The sequence below is a fragment of the Nelumbo lutea genome, chromosome 7, assembly GCF_056320005.1.
Source record: "Nelumbo lutea isolate HS-2025 chromosome 7, American lotus-T2T, whole genome shotgun sequence".
Classification (NCBI taxonomy): domain Eukaryota; kingdom Viridiplantae; phylum Streptophyta; class Magnoliopsida; order Proteales; family Nelumbonaceae; genus Nelumbo; species Nelumbo lutea.
The window spans coordinates 42,572,575-42,591,142 of NC_142690.1; the positions used below are offsets into that span (position 1 = coordinate 42,572,575).

The following is an 18,568-nucleotide window of genomic DNA, read 5'->3' on the forward strand; positions in this document are numbered from 1 at the left end:
GTTACAGCACTAACAGTCCCTTTTTTGATAAACAGAGGTGCTGTTACAGGGCGGACAGGTCATTTCTTGAACTACGCATCAAACATAGATGCTGTTATAGCAAGTACAGGTCACTCTGACCTTTAGGTTCAGCATAAAAGCTGTTATCTCAGCACATAAAAGGTCTTCACCGACTTACAGATTTTTACAGGGGTCGAACTGTAGATGATGGCGGCAAATCTGGAAGTCTGGTGCGATCTCTCCTTTTCAAATCTGATGGTCCCGCTCTGATACCATGTTATCAGTGCTGTGATGCAGGAGAGAAGAAGAGAGGAAGAAAGAAGAGAGAGAGAAGAAAGATTTGAGAGCCAAAAAGCTTGCTGGCAGCGCCAGCTTTTTTGTATATAAACTAGGGCGACAGCAACTAAAAAATAAAAGAGAAGAATTACAATAGTACCCCTGTGGTACTATACTTAGATAAATAACAGCTTTTAACACATGTGACATTGAAAAAGTTGTTAATAAGGATGTGGAAGTCAGCAAAATTCTAGGTCTATTTTTCCTAGGAGGGGAGGAGTTTGCGAAGAAAGCTTTCAGGTCTGTGGAGGAAAGGTTTGACGGAGCTAGTGAGAATAACATCAAGGAAAAGGAAGAGGTTTTGAAGGGGGAGATTGTTCCGGATAGGGGTCAGAATTCTGAGGGGAAGATGGAAGAAGTTGTTTGAACATTAAATATAGTGAGAAGACTCAAAACTCAGAAGATTAAGAAAAGTCAATAACAGATACCATTTCAAAGGTTTTCACAAGGATAAAAGGAGGTTTGTTTGGCCTTGGGCCCAACAAGAAAGTATGGAAACACAAAACCTCATCCAGAAGACAATAGGAAGATTGTAGTAAAAAAATTAACAAGTAGTTCAGAATCCATTGTGGGTCTAGTTTTTTGCTATGGCTTTCAGGTGGGGGGTTTTATTTATGTTGGGAATTGTATGGGTTTTTGTTTTTGGCTTGTTTTGCTGTTCACATGTCAGTTCTTTTTCTTGTTTTGGGGCTTGGTTTTTGAGGTTTTGGATTTGTTGGGAGGGTTTGGCTTACATGGGTGTTTTAAGCTTTAGTTGGATGTCCTTTGGGTGTTTTCATTTCATTTGGGTGATCGCTTATCGCCTTTCCTTGTATCCTATTTTCTTCTTGTTTTAATAAAAATTTTTATTTATAAAAATCTTCGGACTTCACATATGGGTTAACGATTTCTCCACTAACCACCTTCTCTCTTACAAAGTTACAATCCACCTCTATGCGTTTAGTTCTCTCATGATACACTGGATCGAGGAGATATGAATGGCTTCCTGATTGTCACAAAGCAACTTAGTGGGAGTTGTGACTGACATTCCCATTTCTTGTAGCAACTGCTTTAGCCACACCAACTTACACGTAGTGTGGGCCATGGCTCTATACTTGGCCTCAACACTACTACTAGCCACCACATTCTACTTCTTAGTTCTTACTCTTCCAAGTAATCTTATTTGTTCCTAGTCAGCATTTGTAAGGAAAGTTCCCTCCCTTTCTTATACAACAACCCTTGACTTGGAGCACCCTTCAAGTAGCATAGTACTCTAACAATACCTTCCCAATGGGATGTCTTTAGGTTTTGCATAAACTGGCTCAATAGTCCAACATTGAGGCTTTGTTTGGTTTGTGGGATGGGGATGAGAACGATGATTTGTGTCTGGTCTGAACTCAATTGGTGTATAGAGGAGATCTGAGCTCGATTCGATTTTAGAGTACCTCTCTTTAGACAAGAACGTGATTTGTAGCCGGTTACCAAGCTTACCAACTGTAGCTTCACGAGTGTTGGGTTTATGTTGAAAACAATATGAGAAACGCGATCTACTCTAGTGTACTTCCCTCGCCGCCGATAGAGACATTCTACAGAGGACTAATAAACGGAGAAGAGGATGGAGGGAGAAGGAGAGGAATATGTGAGTAAGATTTAGAAATGGAGAGAGGTGGGGGTTTGGTTTGCTGCTACCTGTTAGTCCAAAGGTAGGAGATGATCAACAGTCACTCCCCTTCTTCCTTTTTCTTCTTCTTCCAAATAGGAAAATTAGGTTTCTCTTTAGTCTGAACAAACTGTTGCTACCTGTTAGTCCGAACTACTGTCTCCGGTGGCACTGTTTGCTTTTCAATTGTGACCAGCAGCATTGTTCATCGTCTTCGCTTTCCACCGGCGAACTACTATTCGTCTTCCTCTTGGTGAAAGAGAGCACCCCATAGCGAAGAAGTAGCTCGTCACAGTTCTTTTCCCATTATTTTCCCATATATAAAACCAAACAATGGAAGTGTAAATTTTTACACTTTTTCATCCCATCCCATCCCATCCCATCCTATCCCACCCAAATCTTCCCACAAACCAAACGGAGCCTGAAGGAAATGTTTGGCCTTGTGATGGTTAAATAAAGCAGCTTCCCAACTAATCTCCTATATCATCCAGGATCAACTAGGTGCTCCCCTTCATTATCAGACATCTTCACATTTGGATCCATAGGAGTATCTGGTTTTGGCCCTAATAGACTGGTTTCTTCCAACAAGTCAAGTGCATACTTTCTTTGTGAGAGAGAAATTCCCCACTTTGACCTTGCTACTTTATGCCCATAAAATATTTTAAGTGCCTCAAGTCCTTAGTCTGGAACTGGTTTTGTAGGAACTATTTGAGTTCTTCGATGCCATATTCATCACTCCTTGTAATAATAATGTTATCAACATAGACTGCCAACACAATCTTCCCAGAGGCAATATCTCTACCAAACACTGAGTGATCAGCCCTACTAAACTTTTCCAACCCTTGGTTACTGTTAACAGCTGTTATTTTTCTTATGTATAGTACCGTAGGGGTACTATTGTACTTTTACACTTTTTTATTTTAGTTTCTTTTGCCCTAGTATATATATTAAAAAATCTGCACCGCCAACAGTATCTTTTGCTCTCAGTTCTCTCTTCTCTCTTCTCTCTCTCTTTTCTCTCTTCTTCCATTCTTCTCTCCTGCATAACATGGTATCAGAGCGGGACTATCAGATCTGAAAGAAGTCCAGTGAACAGTTTTTTTTTTCTTCGCACCAGATTTCCAGATCTGCCGCCCTCATCTGCTGTTCAGCTGATTGAAGATCTCACACACGGAAGTAACTTTTCTCTCTCTCTCTCACCTTTTTATTCTGGTCGTGTCCTAGGGCAGAACCTGTACTAGGTTTTCCGTTTGGATGTGAGGTGATCAGCACCTCTTTCTTTCCTTTTTTGTTGGGTTGACTAATCCCTGTGAAACTGTAGGTCGTGAGGACCTTTTTGTGTGCTGCAACAACAGCTTTTATGGTGAACTGAGGGTCAGAAAGTGACCAGTACCTCTTTTGTGCTACAACAACAGCTTTTATGGTGAACTGAAGGTTAGAAAGTGACCAGTACTTGCTGTAACAGCAGTCCTGTTGATGTGTAGGTCAAGAGATGACCTGTATGCACTGTGGAAACACTTGTGTTGAGCTTGTAAGTCAAGGGATGACCTGTTAGTGCTGTAACAGCACCTGTGTTTTACAAAAGGAGGTGTGTTTCTGAAGATTTTTTTTTTTGTTCTCCCTCATTGTTGAATTTCTTTAAGGCTGTGTACCCCAATTAAGAGTTGTTTTTTGAATCTGAAATCATAAGTGGTGAAGATTCTGCTACATCCGGTGTTTCCTCAATGCTGAATGGAATGAGTGGGGGTGTGGACCTATCCTTTCCCATGGCTTTTATTCCTCTTGATGGTTTAAATTATTTAGAGTGGTCAAGAGGGATCAAGCTGTACATCACTGCAAGGGGAAAGATAGGTTATATTAATGGGAGAATCAAGGATCCACATTATAGGAGTGCTGAATATGACAGATGGAACTAGGAAAACAGCATGGTCATGTCTTGGCTTTTGGTTTCTATGCAACCTCAAATAAGAAGGAATTTCATGTGGGCTAAAACGGGAAATGAGATTTGGGAACAAGCAAAATCAACATATTCGAACTGCAACACTATGCAAAAATCTACCAGCTACAGGCAAAATCATCTACTTGTAAACAGGGGGAGAGGTGTTTATCTGTGTACTACTCAAACTTGACCTCTGTCTAAAAGGAGTTAGATCATTATTAGAGTGTGAACTGGAAGTGTGGTGAAGATGCAAAACTGTACAAAAAACTCGTCTCCCAACAGAGAGTTTGCTTTCTTACATGGTTTGAACCCTACATATGAATCTATCAGAGTCCAGATCCTAGGTAGCAAGGATCTTCCATCAGTTTAGGAAGTTTATGCTCTTGTACAATCAGAATAAAGCAAAAGGAATTTGATGAACAGTTCTGGAGATGTAGTTGAGTTGGCAGCGAAAGGGAGTGTTACTACTAGTGGGGGAAATACTTCTAAGAAGGGGGATCTTCAGAAAAAGATGGATGACAAGGACAAATTGTGGTGTACTCATTGCTAGAAACCCCGACACACCCGAGACACATGCCGGGATCTTCATGGGAAGCCGAAATGGGCTCAAGATTTGAATAGGAAGCAAGGTTCAGATATGAATAAAAAGTCAGGACAACACGGTACAAGAAAACACACTATGACAAACATGGCTACTCAGGAGAATCAACCCCCATTCATACTATGACTCAGACATCCATTTGGATCTGACCCAAGGGAGGATATTATAAATTCCTTCTATGACCATTTAGAGCTCTATGGTAGAGCAATTTGTCAGATGGATGCTCCTCCCTCAACTTCATTTGCGTCTACATCAAGTAACTCTGCCACAGCTTTCCATGTTGCTTCTCATAACTTTGACACTCCCTGGATCATTGATTCTGGAACGTCAAAATACGACTAGTACGTCCTCTTACTTTCAAACCTATCACCTTCTTTCTGGAAGAGACAAGGTGAGACTAGTTGATGGATCATACATTACCATAGCTGGTCAAGGAACCATTTCTCTCCCTTTCGGCCTTTCCCCCTTTGATGTTTTACATGTTTCGAAATTTCCCATTAATTTGTTCTCTGTTAGTAGTATTACTAATTCCTTAAACTGCTCAGTGACCTTTTTCCCTTCTTTCTGTGTGATCCAGGATCTGGCCTCGGGGAGGACGATTGGTAGAGGATGTATGGTTGATGGACTTTACATGCTGGAGAATAAGGCTGGTCTTCAAGTCACATAGTCTAAGAGTCAGTCCTGTAAGAGTCAAGTTTATTTATGGCATTGTCGTCTTGGTCATTTATCTTTTGAGTCTTTGATAGTGGTGTTTCCAGAATTGTTTAAGTTAGTGTCCGTTTCAGATTTCTTTTGTGAAACTTGTCAATTGAGTAAGCAGTGTAGAACTCATTTTCTTTCAAAAAATAATAAATCTGAATTTCCTTTTCACATTGTTCATTTTGATGTGTGGGGCCCTGTTACTTTACCATCTAAGAGCGGCTATAAGTATTTTATTACCATTATTGATGATTATTCTAGATATACATGGGTATATACCATGCGGACTAGGGATGAAGTACCAAAAGTTATCCAAGATTTTTAGCGGATGGTCTTCACCCAATTTCAAACTGAAATCCAAATTTTTTAGTCAGATAATGCCAAAGAGTATTTTCATAATGATCTCACGAAATTTTTTGCTTCACGTGGTTCACTTCACCGTAGCTCTTGTGTCCGAACACCACAACAAAATGGTGTTGCTGAAAGAAAGAATCGACACCTCCTTAAAGTGGCCCGGGGTTTACTACTCCATATGAATGTCCGAAAACGCTTTTGGCTTGAGGCTGTCTTTTGTGCTACCTACCTCATCAACCGTATACCCTCTTGTTGGTTAGAGTGAAGCCCCACATCAGCTTCTCTTTCCTAAGGCCCCCCTTCTTCCCATTCCTCCTCGTGCGTTTGGTTGTTGTTGCTTTGTCCAAAATTTGTCACCCACTCGTGGAAAATTGGACCCTCATGCTATTCCTTGCATATTCTTGGGGTACTCCTTCACTCAAAAGGGATACCGTTGTTTTGATCCTGTTTCTCAGAAATTCTATGTTTCCATGGATGTCTCTTTCTTTGAGAGTGAGCCTTTTTTCCCTGTTTCTCCTCAGAGTGAGAGTAGGAATGAGGAGAAACTGGTTAAGCTCCCTCCTCTTCCTGATCCTCCTCCTTTTCGTGTCTTCTTCCGTCGTCACAAAGGCCAACCAAATTCAAGAGCTATGGAGAATCCAGAAGCTGTACCTCCAATGCCATTAGTCTCTTCAGAGGCGGATCATACTCACTTAGGTATCTTGTTTCCCATTGATGTCCCTGACCCCATTGCAATTGATACCTCTGTTGCTAATGACCTTGACCTTCCTATTGCTCACAGGAAAGGTGTTAGATCGTGCACCACTAAACACCCCATTTCCCACTTTGTTTCCTATGAAAACATTTCACCCTCTTTTCGAGCCTTTCTCACATCCATTGACAGTGTCCCTATCCCTAAGAATGTGGTAGAAGCTCTTTCAGTACCTGAATGGACAGATGCTATGAAGGATGAAATTAATGCCCTTCATAAAAATGGCACATGGGAACTTGTAGATCTTCCTAAGGGAAAGAATCTAGTTGGATGTAAATGGGTGTTCACAATCAAACATAGGGTTGATGGCATGGTGGAGAGGTATAAAGCTCATTTAGTAGCAAAGGGGTTTACACAAGTGTACGGAGTTGATTATGTAGAGACTTTTGCACCCATTGCCAAGATGAACTCCATTAGAGTTCTATTCTCTCTTGCTGCTAATCTTGACTGGGATCTACATCAGCTTGATATCAAGAATGCATTCTTAAATGGTGACCTTGAAAAGGAAGTTTACATGATACAACCCCTTGGTTTTCAGGCTCAAGGTAATGAACAAAAGGTGTGCAGGTTGAAGAATTCTTTATACGGGCTGAAACAATCACCAAGAGCCTGGTTCAGTAGATTCCATGCAGCGGTTCAGCAGAAAGGATACAAGCAATGTCAATCTGATCACACATTGTTTGTGAAAAGAGAAGGTAAAATTGCTGCTTTGATAGTATATGTTGACGATATAATTATCACTAGCGACTGGAAGGATGAAATCCAAAAGTTGAAGAGTTTTCTTGCCACACAGTTTGAAGTAAAGGATCTTGGTCCTCTAAGATACTTCCTAGGAAATGAAGTTGCCCGCTCAAAAAGGGGTATCTTCATTTGCAAAAGGAAGTATGTCCTAGATTTACTCCAGGATACAGGAAAAATGGGAGTGAAGCCAGTTGATTCCCCTATTGATCCTAACCATAAATTAGGTGACAGCCAAGGTGAACCTATCAAGGATGTGAAACAATTTCAGAGACTTATAGGGAGATTGTTATATCTTTCTATGATCCACCCAGACATTGCTTATGTAGTTGGTGTCCTTAGCCAGTTCATGCATGCCCCTATGACCACTCATTTTGAAGCAGCAGAAAGAATCCTCCAATACTTTAAAAGGTTTCCAGGTGCTGGCTTGTTGTTTCAAAGGCACAGACATTTGAAAGTTGAAGTGTATACTGATGCAGATTGGGCAGGATCCCTAGATGACAGAAAGTCAACTAGTGGCTACTGTACCTTCATAGGAGGAAATCTAGTTACCTGGAGAAGCAAAATACAAAGTGTGGTAGCTAGTGTTAGATAGTTTTGTATGCCCTTAGCTTCAATCCTATTTGATGTACTTTTGATATTTAGTGTAAATAAATAAAGTGCATATTTGATTCATGTTGTTTGGTATAATTCTGTGTAAGACCCTAAAACTGGACACTTATTGAGACTCGTGTTAGTTTTAAATGTTCACAGCCATTGGATAAGTCTGGGGAGATTTATCCTGCCAAGGCTGATACTGGTGTGCCACCAAGTGTTGGGATGGCCTGTCTCAGCCACCAGGGTAAGACCCGAGGCACATGCAGTATGGGATTACTTGAATCCTTGAACCGGACCAGATTTCCAGTCTTGCCCTGGACCTTGGAGATAGATGGGCAAAACTGGAAAGTTACACCTGACCCCTAGACTCGATTATGACACTTCACTAGGTGTTGGATCAGGCTGCCTTTGATATGCCAATCAGTGAGATCCTTAGCGGGGATCAAAACCTGGGTATGTTGGGGCAGTTTGAGAATTCATCTGAGTGGGTGATCATAGTGACAGAATCAGCCACTTTGTCGGACAAAGGGTAATGGTCGGGAATGCACTCTCTTTGATGGAAACCAAACTGCCGGCAGTTGATTTCAATCGTTGGAATTTTGTTTTGCAAAATTAATATATTTATATATATATGTACGGTTTCAAATTGTTTGCAAATGGTTTTAATTCCCGGGATCCATGTGAGAGGAGAGTGCGGCACTGTTCCTTGCAGCCGAGGGAGAGGTCCTCTCTTGTCGGGCAGTGCTTGATCATTAAGGGCTGAGAGGTTAAGTGTAAGACCATTTAGGATAGTACCTAATGGGCTAATCTTGCACCTGCCCACAGTCCCTGGGTTTTTATAAGATGGCTTGGCCCAGGGACCACTTAATGTAAGTGTTGGGCCCATAGGGTCCATGTGATGGGCTTAGGGGTTTACAGAGTTTTTCAGTGAATTCGGCTGGGCCTTGTAATAAAGGCTGGGCCGAACCCATGTGGCTGGTGTGTAGATCAATGCTTGGGTCCCACGCCATACAAAGAAGCCCAACTGGGCATCAGATTGGAAACTAGTTAAGCACTGAACACTTAATGGGCCAAAAGCCCATTTCGAGCTGGGCTGATATGATCACCTATCTATGGGGCGTATCTGGGATTAAAGTTAGAAGAAGGATTGTGCCTTTTACCTTATCCACTTTGGGAGACCAAATTCAAATCAGATTTGAATTTGGTAACCTTCTGATAAGATTAGGAGTAAGCTAACTTAATCTGCAGATAGGATTAAGATCATCCCTATCCAAATACTGATTTGGATTGGGATAACTCCTAATTAGGAGGTTTCTTAATCAAGAAGAAAAGAGGAGAAACCAAGAGAGATCATAATCAGATTTCGAACCTAGGGGTTGTGAGCAAGGAATCATCCTGCGAACTGAGATTGGATCTCATACACACTCCAGAGAGAAGAGAAGCAATTCAGCCATCTTCGTCCCAGGAGTTCTCCTCCAACCGCCGCCATTCTTTCTGGCAAGATTCGATCTTTGAAGAAGAAAGAAATCAATAAATCAATTCTTGACGTCAGTCTTGCAGAAAAGACTGAAAAAGATTTGGTGCTCAGAGTTTCCAGAGGATTCTTGAGAAGGATCCAGTGTGTAGGACGCACTCTGCTGGTTCCGTTCCACATACAGCTGTGTCATCTTCAGCAGGAACGGATCTTGGTGTCCTCTTTGGGCGTGAACACTAACTTTGGGAGATACTGCTTCTCTAGATCAGGTATAATTCCTCCCTTCCCTTTTTGGTTCAAGATCTGGTTCGATTATGGTTCAAGTAGGATCCTTGAATATTGTATTCTAAATTTAGGGAATACGATTCCCAGTTGGGAGAAGGTAGGAAAATTTTTGAAATTCGCCCACCCATTTCGCAATCTTTATGGCGTCCATTAGATGGATCTGAAAGAATGGTAGGATCCATCTAATGGACGCCATAAAGGTTGTGGAATGGGTGGGCGAATTTCCAAAAATTTCCTACCTTCTCCCAACTGGGAATCATATTCCCTAAATTTAGAATACAATATTCAAGGATCCTACTTGAACCATAATCAAACCAGATCTGTACCAAAAGACAAATGGGAGGAATATACCTGATCCGGAGAAGCACTATCTCCCAAAGTTGGTGTTCACGCCCAAAGAATGCTCCAAGATCCGTTCCTGCTGAAGATGACACAGCTATGGATGGAACAGAACCAGCAGGGTGCGTCCTACACACTGGATCCTTCACAAGAATCCTCTGGAAGTACTAAACATTGAATCTTTTTCAGTCTTTCTTGCAAGACTGATGTCAAGAACAGATTTCTTGACTTTCTTTTTCTGCAAAGATCTAATCTTGCAAAAACAGATGGCGGCGGCAAGAGGAGAACTCCAAAGGCGAAAAAGCTGAACTGCTTCTTCTTTCTTTCTCTGGAGTATGAGATCTGATCTCAATTCGCAGGAACCTTTCTTGCGATTTCTCTTGGTTCGAAAACTGTTGAATTTCTCTCCTTTTTTTTTTTTGGTTAGGGTTTCTCCTCCTTTCTTCTTGACTAAGAAACCTCCTAATTAGGAGTTATCCCAATCCAAATCAGTATTTGGATAGGGGATAATCTTAATCCTATCTGCAGATAAAGCTAGCTTGCTCCTGATCTTATCAGGAGGTTACCAGATTCAAATCTAATTTGAATTTGGTCTCCAAGAGTGGATAAGGCTAAAGGCCCAATCCTTTTACTAACATTAATCTCAGATTCGCCCCAAGGATGGGTGATCATATCAGCCCACCTCGAAATGGGCTTTTGGCCCATTAAGTGTTCAGTGTCTAATTACTTTCCAATCTGCTGCCCAGTTGGGCTTCTTTGTATGGCGTGGGACCCAAGCATTGATCTACACACCAACCACATGGGTTCGGCCTAGCCTTTAATACAAGGCCCAGCCGAATTCACTGAAAAACTCAATGAACCCCTTGAGTCCATCATATGGATCCTATGGGCCCAACACTTACATTAAGTGGTCCCTGGGCCAAGCCATCTTATAAAAACCCAGGGACTGTGGGCAGGTGCAAGATTAGCCCATCAGGTATTATCGTCAATGGTATTACACTTAACCTCTCAGCCCTTAATGATCAAGCACTGCCCGACAAGAGAGGACCTCTCCCTCGGCTACAAGGAACAGTGCCGCACTCTCCTCTCACATGGATCCCGGGAATTAAAACCATTTGCAAACAATTTGAAACCGTACATATATATATAAATATATTAATTTTGCAAAACAAAATTCCAACGATTGAAATCAACTGCCGGCAGTTTGGTTTCCATCAGAGAGAGTGCATTCCCGATCATTACCCTTTGTCCGACAAAGTGGCTGATTCTGTCACTATAATCACCCACTCAGATGAATTCTCAAACTGCCCCAACATACCCAGGTTTTGATCCCCGCTAAGGATCTCACTGATTGGCATATCAAAGGCAGCCTGATCCAACACCTAGTGAAGTGTCATAATCGAGTCTAGGGGTCAGGTGTAACTTTTCAGTTTTGCCCATCTATCTCCAAGGTCCAGGGCAAGACTGGAAATCTGGTCCGGTTCAAGGATTCAAGTAATCCCATACTGCATGTGCCTCGGGTCTTACCCTGGTGGCTGAGACAGGCCATCCCAACACTTGGTGGCACACCAGTATCAGCCTTGGCAGGATAAATCTCCCCAGACTTATCCAATGGCTGTGAACATTTAAAACTTACACGAGTCTCTATAAATGTCCAGTTTTAGGGTTTTACACAGAATTAAACCAAACAACATGAATCAAACATGCACTTTATTTATTTCCACTAAATAACAAAAGTACATCAAATCAGATTGAAGCTAAGGGCATACAAAAACTGTCTAACAGGATCCTACCATTCTTTCAGCTAGATCCAGTGCTGAAGCTGAATATCGAGCAATGGCTCATGGAGTGGCTGAAATTATGTGGATAAAGAATCTGTTGAGTGAGTTGGGTTTTCTAGTGGAAAAACCTATGACCCTATTCTGTGATAACAAAGCAGCCATAAACATTGCTGCTAACCCTGTGCTACATGATAGAACTAAACACATCGAAGTCAACAAGCATTTTATCAGAGAGAAGGCTATCACAGTGGAAGTGTGTACTCCCTATGTCAACTTTGAGGATCAACTTGCAGACATCTTTACCAAAGGACTACACCAGTCATGATATCATGATTTATGTGACAAGTTGGGTATGATTGACATCTATGTCTCAACTTGAGGTGGAGTGTTAATAGCTGTTATTTTTCCTATGTATAGTACCGTAGGGGTACTATTGTACTTTCTCTTTATTATTTTAGTTGTTGTCGCCCTAGTATATATATTAAAAAAGCTGCGTCGCCAGCAATATCTTTTGCTCTCAGTTCTCTCTTCTCTCTTCTTCTCTCTTCTTCTCTCTCTCTTTTCTCTCTTCTTCCATTCTTTTCTCCTGCATAACAGTTACATGTGACATTATTAAAGAAATCTATTTTATAATTATAATCTCAAAAAAATAACAATATAAAAGTATTTTATTACACAGTATACAAAACCGTTTGGCAACTGGGTGAGGTGAGCCTCCAAGGGTGCCTTGTTGCCTAGGTGTCTGCCTAGGTGTTGCCTTGACAACTATGATCTGAATGAATAAATTCAAAAAGACTCGAGACTCTATTAAATACCCTTCGAACAAAAGAAACATGATGATGTTTACTAAGTTGATAAACTTTACATTATAACTCATGAACAGACACAACATCTGGAACAAGATTCTTGACAACTGGAAGAGATGGATGACCCAGTCAACAATACCACTGCAACGGTGTAATGGAGGAATGAAAAGCTTTCTGTGATCCACCACCATCTAGATAGTACAATCCTCCAACTTCATGCCCGACACAAATCGTCTTCCTCATCTTGAGATCTTGGAAAATACTATAAGATGGGAAAAATGAGATGGAGCAATTCAAATATTTCATCAACTTACTAACAGATATAAGACTAAAGGGAAATTTAGGAACATATAGCACAAAAGGCAAAGTCGAATCAAAATGTAAAGTTGCATCACTAATACCAGAACCAACCGAGGCAGTACCCATAAGCAAATGTAACCGACTAGGCAGGGGAGGGAGGGGATAAAGATACAAACAAGTTTGAAGACCTGGTCATGTGATTTAAGGCTCCAAAATCATAACCTATGGCTTATAAGAGGAAACAAGGTATGTTGTACCTGATTTTGCAAGGGTTGCAGTATTACCGGGAGAAGGGGAGGACAAGTGAAGTTTTCCATACTCTTCTCAGGTGATAGAGACCATTTCATTCTCCTAAAGTAGTAGACTCATCACAAGCACCACCATCTTCTCCTACATTAGCATGATTAGCCCAAGTGGATGGCGGGCCATGCAAATCATAACAAAAATTCAAGGTATGACTTTCCCATTCACAATCACTGCATTCTCTGACCATGCCTTGACCAACAACACCAACAGCACGACCTCTAATGCTCCCATCTCTACCACTACCATGACCTCTCACTCCACAGTTACCCCCTCTGGGATAGCTACCTCTACCACCTTTGGTTGCAGCTAGGGCTGACTTCTCTGGTACTAGGGGCCCAGTATGGGGGATAGTAACTCTTCTGGCTCTGGAGGAAACTCATGATAATGTGGGAATATCACTGCTACCCAAAATTTTAGCACGCATTGGCTCAAATTCAGACCTCAACCCAAGAAGAAATCTTTCCACATCCAATTGATCTCTGTGTTGTTGTTGCACCTTGAGATCAATTGAAAAGAGGCTGGTACAAATCCAACTCATTGCACAAACTCTTTAAACTAGCATAATACTCCTCCACACTCCTGTCACCTTGTTGTAGCTAAAAATACTCCTAGTATAATTGATAAATTCTAGTCTCATTTTCTTGTCCAGAATACAGTTGTTTGTCATGCTCCTAAATTTCTTTTGCAGTGTCAAAGATCATCAAGTGCATACTAATATGAGGTTCCATACTGTTACAAAGACATGTCATGATCTGCGCATTTTCTTGTATCCAATCACTATACCCTGCAGCCCCTAGGACTGTCTTATTTTCTTTAATATATTTTAGTTTGCCTCTAGCTGTCAAATTTACTTCGACAGATTTTTCTCATGGTACATAATTCGTACCATTGAGTTTGACTGAAGACATCCAGATAATCATGAAATCCAGTTATACCATCACACTTGTGTTGGTTTCACTGCCAGAAGCTGCCATAGATCACAGACACACTATTTCAGCAACTCACTCCCAAGTCTATTACCTTCCAAGGTCAAAAAGAACACTCAGCCGATTCAGTTATTAATCTGAAAATGCCTGCAACATAGCCATAATCCTTAGTATAGAGTGAAACAACAAGAGAATCCTTCTAAAAGGCAACCGGCCTCACCACATTCATTGAAAAACAAAGAAAACGGATCACCAGGTTGTTACGTCCTACCATTCACAGAAAATAATCCATCACTCACAGAAAAAATCAACTGATCTCCACCATTCACACACAGTCCCTGTACGAACTGCTAAATAAAGTCTAGAACACCACCAGAAACTCAATGCACAATGCAACTTGAGGCATGGATGCCTCCTATCCCTCTGGGCGATCAGTTCTTTTTGGTTCTTCCTCATCTTTACAACTTTTATTAACAGAAACCTTCAACTAAACTTGTTTGAGGCGTCCTTAACAGAACCAGTCAAGAAGGTCGATCAACCAGCCTCTGATACCATGTGACCAGACCTGTATTTTGTAAAGAAACAAATAAAATCCTGGTATAAACCCAGGATACAGAGTTGCAACAGAGAGGAAGTACAGAAGAAGAAAAATACAAAAACAATAGGGCTAAAGACAGTTTCAGTCGAGAGACTCAACTGCCATCCAAATATGACTTATATTCATAAAAGAATTAAATTACATAAATACCCCTGATTATGTGAGTTACAACAGAAATAATAAGAGCCATAAATAAGAGAAGGAAAAAGACCAAAATGACCCTGCACAAACACTAAAATTTAACATTCTTTATTAATCCCTTAGTTAAGAAATTAGCTAATTGGTCTTCAGTTCTAACATATGGCAAGCATATGTCCTTGTCTATTTTCACCCTTATGAACTGCCTATCAATTTCCACATGTTTGGTATGGTCATTCCATATAGGATTTTGGGAAATATTGATAACTTTATTATCAAAACATAACCTCATAGGTTCTTGAGACACAATTTCAAGATCCTTCAATAATACATACCTCCTGTTACAAATGCCCATGGTTAGAAAATAGCAGTCCCCTTCCAGGAGAGGCCTTCAAATACCTGAGAATTCTTTTCACTAGTCCAAGATGTGGAGTATGAGGAACATGCATGTACTTATTGCTCCAACCGCATAGGCAATGCCACACCTTGACAAGGACAAGTAGAGAAGTCTTCCCACAAAACCTTTGGAACACCCCTCTACTTCCAAGAACTCTCCATTACTACCGTTAAGTGGTGGTTTGGATCAGTTAGGGTATCTAAAGGATTGACACACATATTCCCTGTTTCTTCAAGAAGACCAAGGGTATATTTTCTTTAAGAAATACATATACCTTTCTTGGATCTTGCCACCTCGATACCCAAGAAATACCTAAAATCCCTCAAGTCTTTGATCACAAACTTTGAGGCAAGGAAATCTTTGAGTTTCTTGATTTCATCATACTAATCTCTTGTAAACGCTAGGATGAGACAAGAGAAAGATAGGGAAAGTAACTCAGATGAGACAAGAGATTTCTATATTAGACAATGGACACGATGAGAAAATGGATAAAGCTTGAGTTGAGCATCTCATCAGTTGGTTACCTGGGTTCAGGGTTTTTCTTATTTGTTTTTTTTTTTGCAGGATTTGGAAGGTCTTGGATATACAGTCTTTTGTTTGTTGTAGTTGTTCTAATGCTTGGTGGAAGGGACTTCTGTGATATATTTTGGGATACTTGTAGTTGGATCTGGGTTTTTTTAAGGTGTTTGTTTTGTCTGTAGGGTTGTTTTCTGTTTAAGGGGCTATTTATTAGGGCAGGTCTGTTGTATTCTGGATCTTTTATTGCTGGGTGATTTCTTATCACCCTGCTGTACCCTCCCTTTCTTTCTTTTTCACTTATAAAGTTTATTTTTTATTTTTTGTTTATCTTCAAAAAAAATCTCTTGTAAACACTAGATTATCCCCATAAACAATCAGGGATGTAGCAAGTCCATTTTCAAGTTTAACAGAGTATGACTTGCATGACTCTAAGCATACCTAAACCTCTTTATATAATTGCTAAAATGATCAAATTACACTCTAGGTGATTGCTTCAACCCATAAATTGACTTCTTCAATCAACAAAACTTCCTTAAAGTTACCTCAAAACCTGGTGAAGGAAGCGTATAAACCTCTTCTTTCAAATCACCATGAAGAAATGAATTCTTCATATTTAATTGATATAGAGGCCAGAAATCTTTAAGTTGCAACAGCCAAGAGAACTTTGATAGAATTCATTTTAGGAACAAGGCCAAAAGTCTTTGTGTAACCTAATGCAATAATTTGGTTATAGTCATTAGCAACAAGTCAGGTTTTATACCTCTCGACAGAACCATTAGATTTATATTTCAAAATTCACAGTGAAGACTCATATGCGCCCTTTGTATCTGAATATGGATTCATGGGAGGTGATTGTAAACCCTTATCAGAAATTTCCAGACCTTTCATCTTATCCAACCACCTTGAGTTGACTGAAAAGGATGAGGGGGAAGAGGAATAGTGACAGGAAGTAGTTAGAAGCCTCTGAGTAACTTCTAACAAATGTTTATTCTTTCTTTCTACTACACCATTTTGTTGTGGACCTTGTGGTGTGTAGCTACATGTACTTTGATGAATAACTCCTCACTCTATCAAGAATGTATTTAATTTTTTTTCTTTTTCGAAATACTCTTTCCTATTGATCTTGAATAATTTCTCAAATTGTGTAAGGATCGTATTGTAGAAATTTTTAACAACCATAATACCTCTCTTGTTTTACAATCATAAACAACATATATCTCATATGATCATCCACAAAAGTAATGAAGTATTGAATGCCACCCATAGCAGAAATTGGAAAAGAGCCACACACATCTGTATGTATAATAGCAAAAGGAGTGAATTTCTTCACCAAAAACATCTCTACCACTCCATGAGCCATAGCCCAATACTCGGTCTCTACGCTAGACACCACAAATTACTTCTTACTCTGCATTACCAAATCACCTATCACAAAGGTGCAATAACCAAATGTTGGCCATCTGTCCTCTATTGATCCAGGCTAATCATCAATATAAGTCTGAACTTTTAGGTTCCCATTACTAGCAAAGAGAATACTTCTTCCAAGGTGCACCTTTAGGTACCTCAGAACTCTCTTTCTAGCAGCCACATTACTTGGAGTATGCATATGTTGACTAACAAAATATGCAATGCCAAGTCAAGTCATTGATAAATATAGAAGTCAACCAACAAGGCTTTGAAACTATTTGACATCAACTACTGTGTCACCCTCATAGTCACCAAGCCTATGGTTAGGTTCAATGGGGGCATTAGCTGGTTTGCACCCTATTTTACCTACATCCTGGACGAGACCTAGGATGTACTTACTTTGGGAAATGAAATGCCTTTATTGGACCTAACAACCTCAACCCCTAACAAGGTTTAAAATGTTGATGTCGATGGAAATGTTGCTTACCAAAATATTGTAGGGAAGGGAGATCCATCATATGGATGGCCGAACCATGTAGGGTGGCTGGGTGAAATTTCAAAAAATTTCTTTCTCCCTTCTGAGAATCGTATTCCCAGTTTTAGAAAAACTGCACTTTTCAAGATTCGTTATTGAAACAAATCAGACCAAATTTAAAACCAAAATAAGAGAGAGCTATACCTGATACGGAATCCACAAACATAGCTCCCAATGTAGGTGTTCATGCCCAAAGAGGCCACTAAATCCCGCCTCCACTGAAGATGACACAGCTTGAGATGAAGCAGAATCAACAAAGTAGTTCTTTAGTAAGAACTGCAATTCTTCAGCAAGAATCATGCAAGGGAGTGTGAGCACGATTCAGATCTGGTTTTTCTAGCAAAAATCAGAATCAAGATCTGATCTTGATCAGTCCAAGAACTAGAGATCGAACAAGGTAGGGCGGCAAGAATAGAGGGAGAAAACTGATTGCAGTAAAAGTATTAAACTGAAGGAATTCGCCCTCTATTTATAGCCTTTCAAGATCAACTTCTTAATCTTATCAGGAAAAGTTCTTTGATCCAAATCATTATTTGGATCTGAACTCTTAAGTGGATAAGACTTATCTTATCCTCTTGCTAATCCAAATCCAGATCTAAACCCAGATTTGCCCATATTAATTAATCATATTAACCCAGTTTGAAATGGACGTTAGGCCCATTAAGTTATCGGGCTCACTTCCCTTTTAATTGTTGGCTGACTTGGCTCTCTTTGTATGGTGTGGGACCCTAACATTAATCTTCGCTATTGAACACAGTGAATCCCTAAGCCCAACAGTATGGGCTCTTAGCAGGCCTAACATTTACACTAAATGGTCATTGGGTCCAGCCACTTTATGAAGGCCCAAGGACTATGGTCTTAAGTGAGATTAGCCCATCAGTTATATAAGCCCTAAATGGTCTTACACTTAACCTCTCAGCATATAATGATCAAACACTGCCCGACAAGAGAGGACCTCTCCCTCAGCTGTAAGGTATAGTGTCGCACTCTCTACTCAGATGGATCCTGTGAATTAAAACCTTTGCAAACATTTTTCATAAAACATAATATATGTATATCTATATAAATATATTTTTCAAAACAAATCTCAAACATGTTCGAAT

At 40.3% G+C, this 18,568-nt stretch overlaps 1 protein-coding gene across 6 annotated transcripts in view; it reads left to right on the forward strand.

The window, feature by feature from the left end:
• LOC148846190 (NagB/RpiA/CoA transferase-like superfamily protein) overlaps positions 1-18,568 on the forward strand; it is a 62,280-nt gene that overhangs the window by 23,431 nt on the left and 20,281 nt on the right. Inside the window, exon 7 of one of the 6 annotated variants that reach the window (XR_016101765.1) lies at positions 5,093-5,391. The exons of 4 other annotated variants lie outside the window; for them this stretch is intronic. The gene's annotated coding sequence lies outside the window, so the exon portion shown is untranslated. Of the gene's footprint in view, positions 1-5,092; positions 5,392-18,568 lie in introns of those variants that run through there. One more of the 6 variants, XR_016101767.1, reaches the window with a different exon arrangement.